We start from the raw sequence: 15,345 nt of genomic DNA, 5'->3' as shown, positions 1-15,345 counted from the left end.
CTGTACTTGTGTAACTTTTTTCTTTCCCATATCAGGGAAGTTTCCTATCAATATTTCTTCAAATAGATTTTATTATCCTTGCTGCTCTTCTTGTCCTTCCAGCCTTATTATGCATATGTTACTTCATTTTGCATTGCCCCAAAGCTCCCTTAAGCTCTCCTCCTGCTTTTTAATTTTTTTCTCCAATTGCTGTTCAGATTGGACTTTTTTCAGTACTTTATCTTCTAACTCACTAATTCGGTCCTCTACTTCTTCTAGTCTACTGTTGAGACCTTCCATGGTGTTTTTGATTGTAGCTATACCATGTTGTAAATGTTTCCCTCCACATCCCACGTGGTTCAGGGCTCAGGATCTGGAAGAAGAGCCACACACAAATGAAAGAGAAAAGACACGAGATAATTTGGAAATATTGGGGGCCAGGAGGTTAAGTCCAACTCAGGAGGAAGGACTTCCACTTGTGCTCAGGCCGTACCAACCTTTTATAGTCAGAGGTAAACAGGGCAGTGGTCACCATAGTTACACAGTTCTTGTGAGCTTCACTTGTTTTGAGCATAGTTACACTTCCTGCACTTCCCTCAGCCCATTAGCTTCCCAGATAAGATCTAGGGAGTGTTATAAGGTCAAGCCTAATTATGCTAAGAGGACTGTGCCCTCTAAGCTGGGACTTGTTTGTGACTTTGCCAACAGGTCAGTCCAAGGCTTAACCCTATATCAGTTCCCCACAATATCACTTTTCATTTCTTCTTGATTTTTGCATAGGTTGTTGATTTTCTCGTCCATCTGGTGTATGAACTGTACTACCATTACTCTGAATTCTTTTTCTGTCATGGTGCGTGCTTCTGTTTCACTTATTTTCTTTCTTGGCTATTCCTCTTTTTCTTTCCTCTGTGGATTGTTTCATTTTCTTCCCATTCTGACTATTACCAGAAGGTTCAAATATCGAGTTATTGGAACCTGGGCTGTGTGCAGTGGGAGCTTTGCACCCCCCGAGTGTCACTGAAGAGCTGTGACACCAAGACATGTGGTTGCCATAGGTTGGTGGGAGCCACGCTCGCCCAGGATCAGAGTCACACGCACTTAGTGTGGCCTCATGTGTGCACCTAGATTCAAGGACCCTGCCTGCACCAGGCTGAAACAGAGACCCTGCTGACATGTGCCAAAAATCAGAGTGCTCTAGTGAGTGTCAGGAGTCAGAGACCCCCTGTGTCCACGCCAAGAATCAAATATCAGAGTCTCTGTTGCTCGGTGCAGCCTTGCACTGAGAATCAGTGTGTGCATGTGCCAAGAATTAGAGTCATTGGCTGTTAGTGTGAATGCACTGGGAATCAAAGATCCCAGGTGCACGCGATGAGAAACAGAGCCATGTCACTAGTGCTCAGTGCTGCCTGTTGTGTGGAGAATCAGGATCCCCGGTCTGCTTGGGGGACCAGGTTTCACAGTTGCACTGTGTCAGCAGGAGGTCCACTCCTGCGCTGCAGAAAACAGCCTTCCATGGGCGCTTCCCCTGAATCAAAGTCAGGTGGCACTGCCAGTGTGGGCGTGGGGTCTGGTCATGCGAGTGTGCACTGTGGGAAACAAACTCCCTGTATCCGTGCAGCTACGCTCAAATTCAGCGCTGCCCCACTGTGTGGGCACGGCGTCTTATCACAAGAAACAAACTCCCAGAGTCCACGTCCCCAGGCTCAAATTCAGTGTAGCCTCTCTGCTTGGTCACAGAAAAAAAACTCCCAAAGTTCATGGCCCCAGGTTCTAATTCAGCAGAGCCTCCCTGCTGGGCAGTATTCTTGTCATGGAAACAAACTTCCCGTGTCCGCACACCCAGGCTCAAATTCAGGTAGAGCTGCCACTGCTGTGTGTTTGTGCAGAGTGCGTCTGGCAGTTCTTATGTCACTGCTGCGGGGCCAGCGGGGATTGGCTCTGTGACTCACAGAAATCTGAGGCCAGGGTGCCTGGGTTCTTGGTGTCCATGGGTTTGCAGCTGTGGTCCCGGGTCTTTTACCTGAGTGGCTGTAGGGTCCTGTTGTGGCTGAAACCAGATTGGGTAGTGGAGAGGCTAGGAACCTAGTCTCAAGCAGTTCTGTTATTCATGGTGGCGCGGTCTCTGTGCCGGCGGTTTCCTCCCTGGAGTGTTAGCAGCGGCAGCGGGGTTTTGCCATCTAAGACTGCCCGGTTTGGCAGCCCCTTTGGAAGATCTGTAGGATCTAGCTGTCTCTAGCTCTCACTCACACACACCACACATATCCACAGACCCTCTATCGCTCCCTCGCTCTCTCACACACACTCCCTCTCTACCTTCTTGCTAGTCGCCATCTTTTTTCCCCTTCATACAACTTATTTTTATTTTTTTATTTATATATATTTTTAAATATATTTTATTGATTTTTTTTTTAGAGAGGGGAAGGGAGAGGGATAGAGAGCCAGAAACATAAATGAGAGTGAAACACTGATCAGCTGCCTCTTAACCCCCTCCACACACACACACACTGGGGTTGTGCCCGCAACCAAGGTACATGCCCTTGACTGGAATCGAACCTGGGACCCTTCAGTCCACAGGCCAATGCTCTATCCACTAAGCCAAACTAGTCAGGGTGCAACTCAGACAACTTAACAAAAGGGAAATAAACTATCCAATCAAAAAATGGACAAAGGACCTAAATAGACACTTTTCAAAAGAGGACATACAGAAGGCTGAGAGACATGAAAACATGTTCAAAGTCACTAATCACCTGAGAAATGCAAATAAAAATAACAATCAGGTACTGTCACACACCTGTCAGAATGGCTGTCATCAACAAATCAACAAACGACAAGTGCTGGAGGGGATGTGGAGAAAAAGGAACCCTTGGGCACTGCTAGTGGAAATGCAGACTGTGCAGCCACTGTGAAAAACACTATGAAGATTCCTCAAAAAATTAAAAATGGAACTCCCATTTGACCCAGCAATCCCACTTCTAGGAATATATCCCAAGAAAACAGAAACACCATTCAGAAAGGATATATGCACTCCTATGTTCATAGCAGCACAATTTACAATAGCTATGATTTGGAAACAGCCCAAGTGCCTATCAGCAGATGAGTGAATTTAAAAAAAAGTGATACATCTACACAATGGAATACTACGCTGCTGTTAAAATGAAAGAATTTTTACCATTTTCATCAGCATGGATGGACCTGAAGAGCATTATGGTAATCGAAATAAACAATCAGAGAAAGATAAATATCACATGATCTCACTCATGTGTGGGACATAATGAACAACATAAACTGATAAAGCGGGGGGGAGGGTCAAGAGATCAACCAAAATACTTGTATGCATGCATGTAAGCATATCCAATGGACACGGACTTTGGGGCAGTGGGGGCTTGTCCTGGGCTGTGAGTGGGGAGCAGGGGTCAATGGGGAAAAGAGAGACATATTTAATACTTTAATGCAATAAAGAAAAAAAAATTTAAAAAGAGACAAGGAAGCAAGGAGCCAGCAGAACTTACATTTCCATAAGACAAGGAAACTGGGAGTAGCCAAAAGTCTGTATTTACAAAATAAAGAAGCGGACCTCACATGTCCCATGTGTGCTTTGACCTTTGAGCTCACGAGTTGCTATTGTGACTAAATCAAAGGGAAATATTGGCCAATCAGAGGGGATATTGAGGCACAAATATTCCAGCCTTTATAAACCAGGGAAAAAAGGAACTCAGTGGGACTCTTTCCCCCTCTCTACATGGAAGTTTGTGCTGTGAAATTTTTTTCCCCTTCCCCATGTGGGAGTCTGTACTTGTTCTTCAATAAATTTCCACCTTTGTTATACCATCTTCCATCCATGGATTCATTCTTCAACTCCAACGGACAAAGAATCCAGGGAAGCCATCCTGCCCAGGGGAACACAGTGTGATCCAGTCCAAAAACTCTGAATCAGAGAGGATGAGGTCGGAAGCAAGGCAGGGAGACTTGGAAAAGCAGTAGCCAGGAGTCCTGCATTGGGTCTTTCAGATGCTTCCAAAAGGGCTATTTTTCCTGAGAGGAGCTATCTCCTCCCATCACCCAGAGGGCAGGTAAAGGAAAAGAACCCACACTAGGTGATACAGCCTGCCACACCCTGCATTTTGAGCTTTACTGAATAAACAAAGGCAGAGGTCAAGCTTAGGGGTCTGAACAGTCTCAAGGAACCCTTGGTGACTGGATTGAAGGAGGGGCCATCTGCCCCACTATTCTGGGAGCAAGATTGATAAAAACTTCAGGGTCCCAGTTGACCTCATTAGTCTCCATACAAGAATCTCTGTCCAACCAAGGGCAGAGTAATATTTTGAGCCACTTGTGGAGGATTAGCTCTGGGACACAAAAACACACCTATCATATTCCCTGAAAGCAAAAGAGCACCTACCCAACTTAAAGCACTGTCAAAAACATACTTTTGAGTGATTAAGATTGACAGCGGGTTGAGAAGTAAAGATCAGGAGAGGCTGAACATGGGGAATCAGGAGAAGTGTGCTGAACCAGCCATGGATCCCAGGCAGTTAACGGACTACTCTAGAGGGTAGATTGGTCCCTCCTGCTTATAGCCAAGGTCTGTGGAGACAGACACAAGTGGTGGAGCAGTGTATCAGTTGGAGTTTCAAGCAGGGTGCTAAAAGCCAAAAGAAAATGCCTGACAGTGTTTAGCACCTAAGTACCTAACAGGAAGCACAGAATTGGCAGACAGAACAGAATAGTTGGGGTCCCAAGACAGCTAACATGGGGCATAAAAACTCAGCTGACACAAATGACACTTCATTTTTTTGTACCTTTTTCTTCCTCTCTTTTATTTTTTCCTCCCATTTTTCTTGTTCTTTCTCCTTTTTAGTTTTTTTCTTTCATTTCTTTTTTCCCATTTTAAAAATTAATTGATCTTCTTTATCAAATTTATTTATTTATTATTCTAGTGTCTGTTGTTTTGTTCATGTATCTAATTTTCCTCTTCCCTGCTCCTACTCAATATCCCTTTCACTTTTTCTTTTCATCACTACTCAATTTTTTCTCTCTCTTCTTTTTCTCTTTTCTTCTCCTAATTTATTAACTTGTTTCACTTTCTAAGTTTAGGCCCATCTGATCTATCCTTTGTTCTCCTTTTCAATTTTTTTTTCTTGTCTTCTCATTTCTTTTATCCCTCTTTTAGTATAAACTGTGTTCCTTCCCCTATTCCTCTAATTCTTTAGTCTTATTTTCTTTATTTAAGCTCTACATATGCAGATTCTGCCCCATCCATATTTTGGTGTTTTTTTAGTTTGTGCTTTTTGGTTTATTTCTTTGTTTGTTTTGTTTTCTCCATGTATTTTCTTTCTTTTTTCTATCATTCTTGCTCTCTTTTCTTTTTCCTAATTCTCTTTTCTCTGGTGCTCACTTTTGTTGGCAACATAGGAGTCTTGTGTACATTCTGGTACTGTTTCTTCTGTGTTGTGTTTCCTTTTGTTGTATTTTATGTTGTCTGATCAGCACCTCCACAATGGCTGGCAAAACATGATCAGGGTGATCCACATAATCAGACACCCTGAGAGGAGACTCTATCCATGAACAGGACAATAACATTGAAGACCCAACTACAACAGGAGAATGCAAATATTTCAAGTAGGGGGCCTTCCTAGAACACCCAGCCAAGAAGACCTGAAAGACTGCATCTCTGGGTCCAACAAAATATCTGCTACATAAGAACAATCCCAAAAAATCTGGTTGGCATAGCAATTTGATCTAATGCATAGAAACAAATACAAAGGAACAGCAAATACGGGGAAAAGAGAAACAACTCCCAAATAAAAGCAAAGGAGGAATCACCACAAAAGAAACTAAACTAAATGGATACAAGTAATTTGTCAGACAAAGAATTCAAGGTAATGCTTATAAGGATGCTTCAACACCTAAATAAGAATTACAAGCAACTCAATGAGAATTATAAGGAGCTGAATGAGAATTTCTGTAACATGAATAAGAATCAAGAGTAAATGAAGAATGACATAATTGCAATAAAGAACACTATGGAAGACTTCAACAGTAAACTTGTAACAGCAAGTTACAAGACAAGGTAGAATAAAAACACAAGCAGAGCAGCAACTGGAAAAAAAATTAAAAATCAAGAGGAGAATTTAAGGGAGCTTTGGAACAACATGAAACAACATCTGCATAATAGTGATGCCCAAAGGAGAGGAAGCTGAGCAAGAAACAGAAAATCTGTTTGAAGAAATAATGACAGAAAACTTCCCTGACTTGGGGAAGAAAATAGTCACACAAGTCCAAGAAGAACAGGGTCCCAATCAAGATAAACCCAAAAAGTCCTATACCAAGACACCTCATAATTAAAACGACAAATATTAAAGACAAAGAAAGAATCTTAAAGCCTGCAAGAGAGAGAGAGAAAGTTGCCTACAATGGATGTCCCATTAGACTATCAAACGATTTTTAAATAGAAACACATTAGGCCAGAAGTGAAGAGCATGAAGTATACAAAGTGATGAAAAGCAAGCTACTGAATCCAAGAATACTCTGTTCAGCAAGGTTATCATTCAAATTTGAAGGTGAAATCAGGAGCTTCTCAGAAAAAAAAAGGCTAAAGGAGTTTATTACCACCAAAACAGCAATGAAATAAATGTTAAGGAGACTGTTTTAAAAAGAATAGAAAGGGAAGAAGGAACATGGGCATAAAAAATAAAAATTGCAACAAACAACTACCTATCCTATATAATAAAGAGGTAATATGCTAATTGACCGTCATGCCCTCACACAAGATGGCCTCCACAAGATGGCCGGCAGGGGAGGGTAGTTGGGGGTGACCAGGCCAGCAGAGTAGGGAAGTTAGGGGCAACCAGACCAGCAGGGGAGGCAGCTGGGTGTGACTGGGCCAACAGGAAAGGGCATTTGGGGAAACAAGGCTGGCAAAGGAGGGCAGTTGGGGGTTACTGGGCTGACAGGAGAGGGCAGTTGAGGGCAATTGGGCCAGCATGGGAGGGCAGTTGGGGAGAACAGGCCTACAGGTAAGAGCAGTTTGGGACAACCAGGCCAGCAGGGGAGGGCAGTTGGGGGTGATCAGGCCAGCAGGGGAGGGAGGGCAGTTAGAGGCAACCAGGCTGGCAGGGGAGGGCAGTTTGGGGGACTGGGCTGGCAGGAGTGGACAGATGGGGGGGACCGAGGATGCAGGGGAGGGCAGTTGGGGGAGATAGTGCTGTCAGGGGAGCAGTTAAGCATTGATCAGGCTGGCAGGGGAGTGGTTAGGGAATGATCAGGCTGGCAAGCAGAAGCAGTTAGGGGCAATCAGGCAGGCAGGCAAGCAAGCAGTTGGGAGCCAGCAGTCCTGGATTGTGAGAGGGATGTCCGACTGCCAGTTTAGGCCCTATCCCACAGGGGTCCCAGATTGAAGAGGGTGCAGACTTGGCTGAGAGACAACCCCCTCTCAGTGCAGGAATTTCATGCACTGGGCCTCTAGTTAATAATAACCTTGGACATAAATTGATTAAATGCTCCAATAAAAAGACATAGGGTAGCTGAATAGATTAAAAAAAAAAAAAAAAAAAACAAAAACATGACCCATATATATGCTGTCTACAAGAGATCCACTTCGTAACAAAGGATTCACACAGACTGAAAGTGAAAGGATGAAAAATTTTTTTCAGGCAAATGGAAATGAAAACAAAAAAAATGCTGGGGTAGCAATACTTATATCTGACAAAATTGACCTCAAAGTGAAGGCCATAGCAAGAGATAAGGAAGGCCACTGCATAATACTAAATGGATCAATAAAATAAGAGACTATAACCCTGGAAAACCTATATGCACCTAATACAAGGGCATCCAAATATATATATATATATTAGAGGCCCAGTGCACAAAAATTTGTGCACTCTGGGGGGAGGGGGGCCCTCAGCCAGGCCTGTGTCCTCTTGCAGTCTGTGACCCCTCGGGGGATGTCCACCTGCTGGCTTAGGCCTGTTCCCTGGGGCATCAGGCCTAAGCTGGCTGTCAGACATCTCTCTGGCAGCCTGGCAGCCCTTGGGGGATGTCCACTTGCCAGTGGGGAACAGGCCTAAGCTGCAGTCGGACATCCTTAGGACTGCTGAGGAGGCAGGAGAGGCTCCCACCACCACCGCTGTGCTGGCAGCCATCAGCCTGGCTTGTGGCTGAGCAGAACTCCCCCTGTGGGAGTGCACTGACCACCAGGGGCAGCTCCTGCATTGAGCATCTGCCCCCTGGTGGTCAGTGTGTGTCATAGTGACCAGTCATTCCCAGTCGTTCTGCTGTTAGGGTCAATTTGGGTATTATCATTTTATTATATAGGATATATGACTTCTGGAAGATATCATGGAGAGATCGGCAGCAATAAAATCATAGAAGAGGACTTTAATACCCCACTGACATCACTGGATAAATCTTCTAGACAAAAAATCAACAAGGCAACAGCAATCCTAAATGACATCTTAGATCAGATGGAATTAATTGACATCTTCAGAACATTTCACTGCAAAACTACATAATATACATTCTTCTCAAGTGCACATGGGACATTTTCAAAGATAGACCACATGTTAGCACAAGCTAAGTCTCTAAAAATTCAAGAATATTGAAATTATATCAAGATCTTCTCAGACCACAATGCCATGCAATTTGAAATCAGCTACAATAAAAATGCTCAAAAACAATCAAACACATGGAGGCTAAGTAACATGCTATTAAACAATGGGTTGTCAAAGAGATCAAAGCACTAATAAAAACATTCTGGAATCAAATTAAAACACAAGAATCTAAAATCTATGGGACACAATGAAAGCAGTCCTGAGAAGGAAGTTCATAGCACTACAGCCCTACCTCAAGAAACAAGAAAAACTGGTAATAAAGTATCTCTAACCTTACAACTTAAAGAACTAGAGAGAGGGCAATAAGAAAAGCCCAGAGTAAGTACTAGGAAGGAAATAATAAAGATCAGAGTGGAGATAAATGACATAGAGACCAAAATAACAAGAACAATAATAATAATACAAACGTTCAAAAAAACCCAAGAGCTGGTTCTTTGAAAGGATAAACAAAATAATGAACCTCTAGCCAGAATCACCAGGAAACAATTGTTTTATTCATTTACCTCACAGCTTTTTTTTGTGGGGAAACAAAGAGTATAAAGTAAGCATATTAATCTTTATTTTATAGGAAAAGATAGGCAATGAAAAGGCAATCATAAATCATGCTATTTACTCTTCATTCATATATTCATTAAACAAATATTTATTGAATCACTACTACTATGTGCTGGACACTATGCCATAGCCTATTTTTAACCTTCATCAGTTTATTGATACAGAATTGTGTAATCAGGGTCATTTCTAAGCAATTTGTGAAGCAAGCAAATTTTCTATAGACCTTTCTCTTTTCTCTTCTAAGACTCTTCAATTCCTGGACTCATCGTTCATTTATTCCACCTTCTAGTACTTTACTTTCTCCTATCAATTATAATTGATTTCAAACATTTATTTATGAAGGCCCAAGTTGTTGAAATCCAATACTAACATAAAGCAATAAGAAAATAATAAGAAAATGTATGTTATTTGTGTGTGAAAAAGTACTGTATTTTTCATTGTGTAAGACACTAATTTTTTCTAAAGTCATTAGACTGAAAATTGAGGGGACATAGCTGCCCATACCTTGTCAAACAGGCTTCCTCCAATCATGATCCTGATTATTACTGAAATCAGTTGATGCTGTAGTTGGAGGTGGAGGTGGACAAGTGCTCAGATGCAACAGGGACCCAAGCATTCTGAGCACATGAAGATGTCAAAAAATAAAGATAAATACCAGTAAGCGATCATCTTACTCTACAAAATTCAAACTGAATGTAATAAGCTATGCAAAAGAGCATGGAAATAGAGCTGCAGAGAGAGACAATTTGGACCTCCTCCCACTGTGTGTATGATCAGACAGTGGAGAAAACAGGAAGAACAACTCCTTAAGATGCCCCCCCCCCCAAAAAAAAAATAAATAAAAGAAGAAGGCCTTAAGAGGAAAATCAGCAAAATGTTTAAAATATTGATTTCTTAATTTGGGGTTGGAAAAGTGGGGGGCATCTTATACATGGGGGCATCTTATATGTGGAAAAATATGGTAGTTTGGAGTGAGAATTCTACTTGGAGGTCTGAAAATCATACAATGATGGCACCATCTTCTTTAACTCCAAAATCAAATTTTTACCCTTCTTTGAAATACTTGAGAACATAAAACATTTATATTATTTGGTCTTTCCATAGGAGATACTCAATAAAACTTAACTAAATGAGTTAGTAATTTTCATTTATTCATTCTTTAATATTTGAATATTTATTCTGTGTTTTTCCAGAGCTTTGGAATACAGGAATGAACAAATTAGAAAATAAAAATAGTTATTCCTGCCTGGCTGGTGTTACTTAGGTGTTGAGCATTGACTTATGAACCAGGAGGTCATGGTTCAATTCCCAATCAGGACACATGCTGGATTGTGGGCTTGATCCCTAGTGTGGGGTGTGCATCATAATGTTTCTATCTCTCTCTTCCTCTCTGAAATCAATAAAAATATACTTAAAAAATATTGCTACCCCCATAGAGGCTATATTCCAGTGGAGGTAAGATGAAAATAAAAGTAAACCTCATGCAAGCACCCTGCCCCCATCTGTGCGAGCTTCCCTCCTCTGCCCAAGGAGCAGCAGCCCCGTGGGAAGCCCACCCCTATCCTCGGAGCAGCAGCCGCATGAGCTACCCATCCTTGTCTGAAAAGCAGCAGGCCCGTGAGCAGGCCACCCCCATCTGAGGATTAGCAGCTGTGAGCAGCTGGCCCCTGTCCAATGAGCAGCAGCTGCACAAAGCCCACCCCCATCCAAAGAGTAGCAGCCGTGCAAGTAGGCTGCCCCATACAAGGATAAGCAGTTGTGTGCAGACTGCCCCCATCCAAGGAAGAGCACCTGTGCTAGAAGTTGACCCCCACCAGCTGGAGGAACCATCACTGCTGCGAGCAGCCATGCAAGCAGCACCCACCCAAGGAGACACTGCCAACTGAGGAGCAGCTACTGCTGCTGCAACTACCTGAGGAGCAGCTACTGCAGTACTCGACACCTAGGTCCTTCAGTGAGAGCAAAAATGGGGAGACAAAGAAACCCCCAAAAGAAAGAATAGGAGGAATTGCCAGGAAAGGTGCTAAGTGAAACAGAGGCATGCAATATGACAGAAAAAGAATTCAGCATAAGGGTCATGCAGATCATAAAACAGATGGATGAAAAAAATCAACAAATTATGTAAGAATCAAGAGGAAATAAAGAGTGGTATAGCTACAATAAAAAACACCATGGAAAGTTTCAACAGTAGACTAGGAGAAGCGGAGGGCCAAATTAGTGAATTAGAAGACAGGGAAGCAAAGCACACCCAAACTGAACTGCAATTGGAGAAAAAATTTAAAAGACAGGAGGAGAGCCTAAGGGAGCTGGGACAACATGAAATGAAGCAACATATGAATAATAGGGGTGCCAGATGACAGAAGAGGAACAAGGGTTAGAAAACCAATTTGTGCCCTGGCTGGTTTGGCTCGGTGGATAGAGCGTTGACCTGCGGCCTGAAGGGTCCCAAGTTTGAATCTGGTCAAGGGCATGTACCTTGGTTGTGGACACATTACCAGTAGAGCTGTGCAGGAGGCAGCTGATTTATGTTTCTCTATCATCGATGTTTATAACTATCTCTCTACCTTCCTCTCTGTAAAAAATCAATAAAATATATTTTTTAAAAAAGAAAACCAATTTGAAGAAATAATGTCAGAAAACTTCCGTGAATTGGGGAAGTAAAAAGACACACAAGCACAGAGAGTCCAAAATAAGATGAACCCAATAACACCCACACCAAGACATATCGTAAGTATGATCGCAAACATTTAGGACAAAGAGAGAATCTTAAAGGGTGCAAGAGAGAGACAGAAATTTATGTACAAGGGATCTCCCATTAGATTACCAAATGATTTATCAACAGAAACACATCAGGCCAGAAAGGAATGGAAGGCAAGTTTACAAAGTGATGCAAAGCAAGGGACTGAATCCAAGAATACTCTATCCAGCAAGACTATCATTCAAAATTGAAGGGGAAGTATGGAGCTTCACAGACAAAAAAAAAAAAAGGCTAAGGGAATTTATCACCACAAAGCCAGCAATGCAATAATGCTAAAGAGACTGGTGTAAAAAAGAAGAAATAAAAAGGGAAGAAGAAACACAGGCACCAGAAAATAAAAATGGCTACAAACAAGTACCTATGAATAATAACTTTAAACATAAACAGACTAAATGCTCCAATCAAAAGACATTGAGTGGCTGAATGGTTAAGCAAACATATATACTGTCTACAGGAGACCCACCTCAGAACAAGGGACTCACACAGATTGAAAGTGAGGATGAAAAAATATCTTCCAGGCAAATGGAAATGGAAAAAAAAAAAAGCTGGTGTAGCAATACTTATATCTAACAAAATACACCTCAAAGCGAAGGCTATAACAAGAGATAAGGAAGGCCACTTCAAAATACTAGAGGATTCAATACAACAAGAGGATATAACCCTGATAAACATATATGCACCCAATGCAGGAGCACCCAAATATATAAGAAAACTCCTGGAAGATATCAAGGGAGAAATTGACAACATAAAATCATAGTAGGGGACTTTACTAGTCCATTGACATCACTGGATAAATCCTCTAGACCAGCGGTTCTCAATCTGTGGGTTGCAAACAATGAAAACACATCCTGCATATCAAATATTTACATTAGGATTCATAACAGTAGAAAAATTACAGTTATGAAGTAGCAACGAAAATAATTTTAAGGTTAGGGGTCACCACAACATGAAGAACTGTATTAAAGGGTCGAGGCATTAGGAAGGTTGAGAACCAATGCTGTAGACAAAAAATCAGCAAAGAAATAGCAATCCTAAATAAGTCAGTAGATCAGATGGACTTAATTGACAGCTTCAGAACATTTCAGTCTAAAGCCACAGAATACACATTGAGTTCAAGTGCAAATGGGGCATTTTCAAAGATAGACCACATATTAGGTTACATGAAAAGTCTCCCCAAATTCAAGAATATTGAAATTATATCAATCAACTTCTCTGACCACTATGGCATAATATTAGCAATAAACTACAATAAAAGCAATAAAAATTCAAACACTTGGAAGTTGAATAGCATGCTATTAAACAATGAGTGGGTTACAAAAGACATCAAAGAAAAAGTTTAAAATATCCTAGAAACGAATGACAATGAAAACACAACAATCCAAATTTTGGGACACATTAAAAGCAGTCCTGAGAGGGAAGTTTATAATTCCATAGACCTACCTCAAAAACAACAAAAATTTGTAATAAATCATCTAACTCTACAACTCAAAGAATTAGAAAGAGAGCAACAATGAAAGCCCAGAGTGGGCAAAAGGAAGGCGGTAATAAAGATCAGAGCAGAATTAAAACACACGAACACAATAATGATAATAATAATAATAATAATAATAATACAAATGATCAATGAAACCAAGAGCTGGTTCTTTGAAAGGATAAGCAAAATTGATGAACCTCTAGCCAGGCTCACTAAGAAGCAAAGAGAGAGGACCCAAATAAACAAAATCAGAAATGAAAGAGGCGAAATAACAACAGACCCCACAGAAATACAAAGGACTGTAAAAACAACAACAACAACAACAACAACAAAACTATGAACAACTCTATTCCAATAAACTAGACAACCTAGAGAAAATGGACATATTCCTAGAAAAATACAACCTCCCAAAACTCAATCAGGAAAAATAAAATAATCTTAATAGGCCAATAATTAAGGAGGAAATTGAAGCAGTCATCAAAAAGCTTCCAGCAAACAAAATCCAGGGGCCGTATGGCTTCACAGGGGAGTTTTACCAAACATTCAAAGAAGAACTAAAACATGTCCTCCTCAGACTATTCCAAAAGTTGAAGGGGAAGGAAGAGTTCCAAGCTCATTCTATGAAGCCAGCATTACCCTAATACCAAAACCAGATAAAGACATCACAAAGAAAGAAAATTACAGGCCAATATCCCTGATGAACATTGATGGCAAAATCCTCAACAAAATTCTAGCAAATCAGATCCAGCATTACATCAGAAAGATCATATACCATAACCAAATAGGATTTCCCCAGGGATGCAAGGATGCTACAATATCCACAAATCAATAAATGTGACACATTGCATAAACAAATTGAGAGATAAAAATAACATAGTCATATCAATTGATGCAGAAAAAGCATTTGACAAATCCAACACACTTTCTTGATAAAAACCCTCAACTAAGTGGGAATAGAAGAATCATACCTCAACATAATTAAAGCCCTATCCGACAAACCTACAGCCAACATCATAGTCAATGGGCAAAAGCTAAAACCACTTCCCCTAAGAACAGGAATAAAACAAGGATGCCCCCTTTTACCACTCCGGTTCAGCATAGTACTGGAAATGCTAGCAATAACAATTAGAAAAGAAGAAGAAATAAAAGGTATCCAAATTGGAAAAGAAGAAGTAAAACTGTAATTATTTGCAGATGACATGATACTGTACATAGAAAACTCTAAAATTTTGTCAAAAAATTATTAGACTTAATAAATGAATTCGGCAATGTAGGAGGATACAAAATTAACACGAAGAAATCTATGGCAGTTTTATACAGCAATAGTGAACTTACAGAAATAGAGATTAAGAAACCAATCCCTTTATCATTGCAACAACAACAAAAAATTATGATACCCAGAAATAAACTGACTAGAGAGATAGAAGACCAGTATTCAGAAAAACACAGGATAATGAAAAAAGAGATAGAAGACATAAACAGATGGAAGAACATACCATGTTCCTGTATTGGTAGAACTAACATAATTAAAATGTACATACTACCCAAAGCAATCTATAGATTCAATGAAATCTCCATTAAAATACCAATGACATATTTCACAGACCTAGAACAAATTCTCCAAACATTGATCTGGAATAAAAAAAAAAACTCCAAATAGCTGCAGCAATCCTGAGAAAAAAGAACAAAGTAGGAGGATCTCACTACCAGATATCAAGCCATATTACAAAGCTACTGTTCTCAAAACTGCCTGGTACTGGCACAAGAACAGACATATAGAATAGAACAGAGAACCCAGAAATTGACCCAAGCAATTATGCTCAATTAATATTTAACAAAGGAGGCAAGAGCATACAATGGAATCAATCTTAAATAAATGGTGTTGGGAAAATTGGACAGATACATACAAAAAAAAATGAAACTAGACCACCAACTTACACCACACACAAAAATAAACTCAAAATGGACAA

This window comes from Myotis daubentonii, chromosome 3 (assembly GCF_963259705.1).
Source record: "Myotis daubentonii chromosome 3, mMyoDau2.1, whole genome shotgun sequence".
Classification (NCBI taxonomy): domain Eukaryota; kingdom Metazoa; phylum Chordata; class Mammalia; order Chiroptera; family Vespertilionidae; genus Myotis; species Myotis daubentonii.
This window is presented reverse-complemented; position numbering follows the sequence as displayed.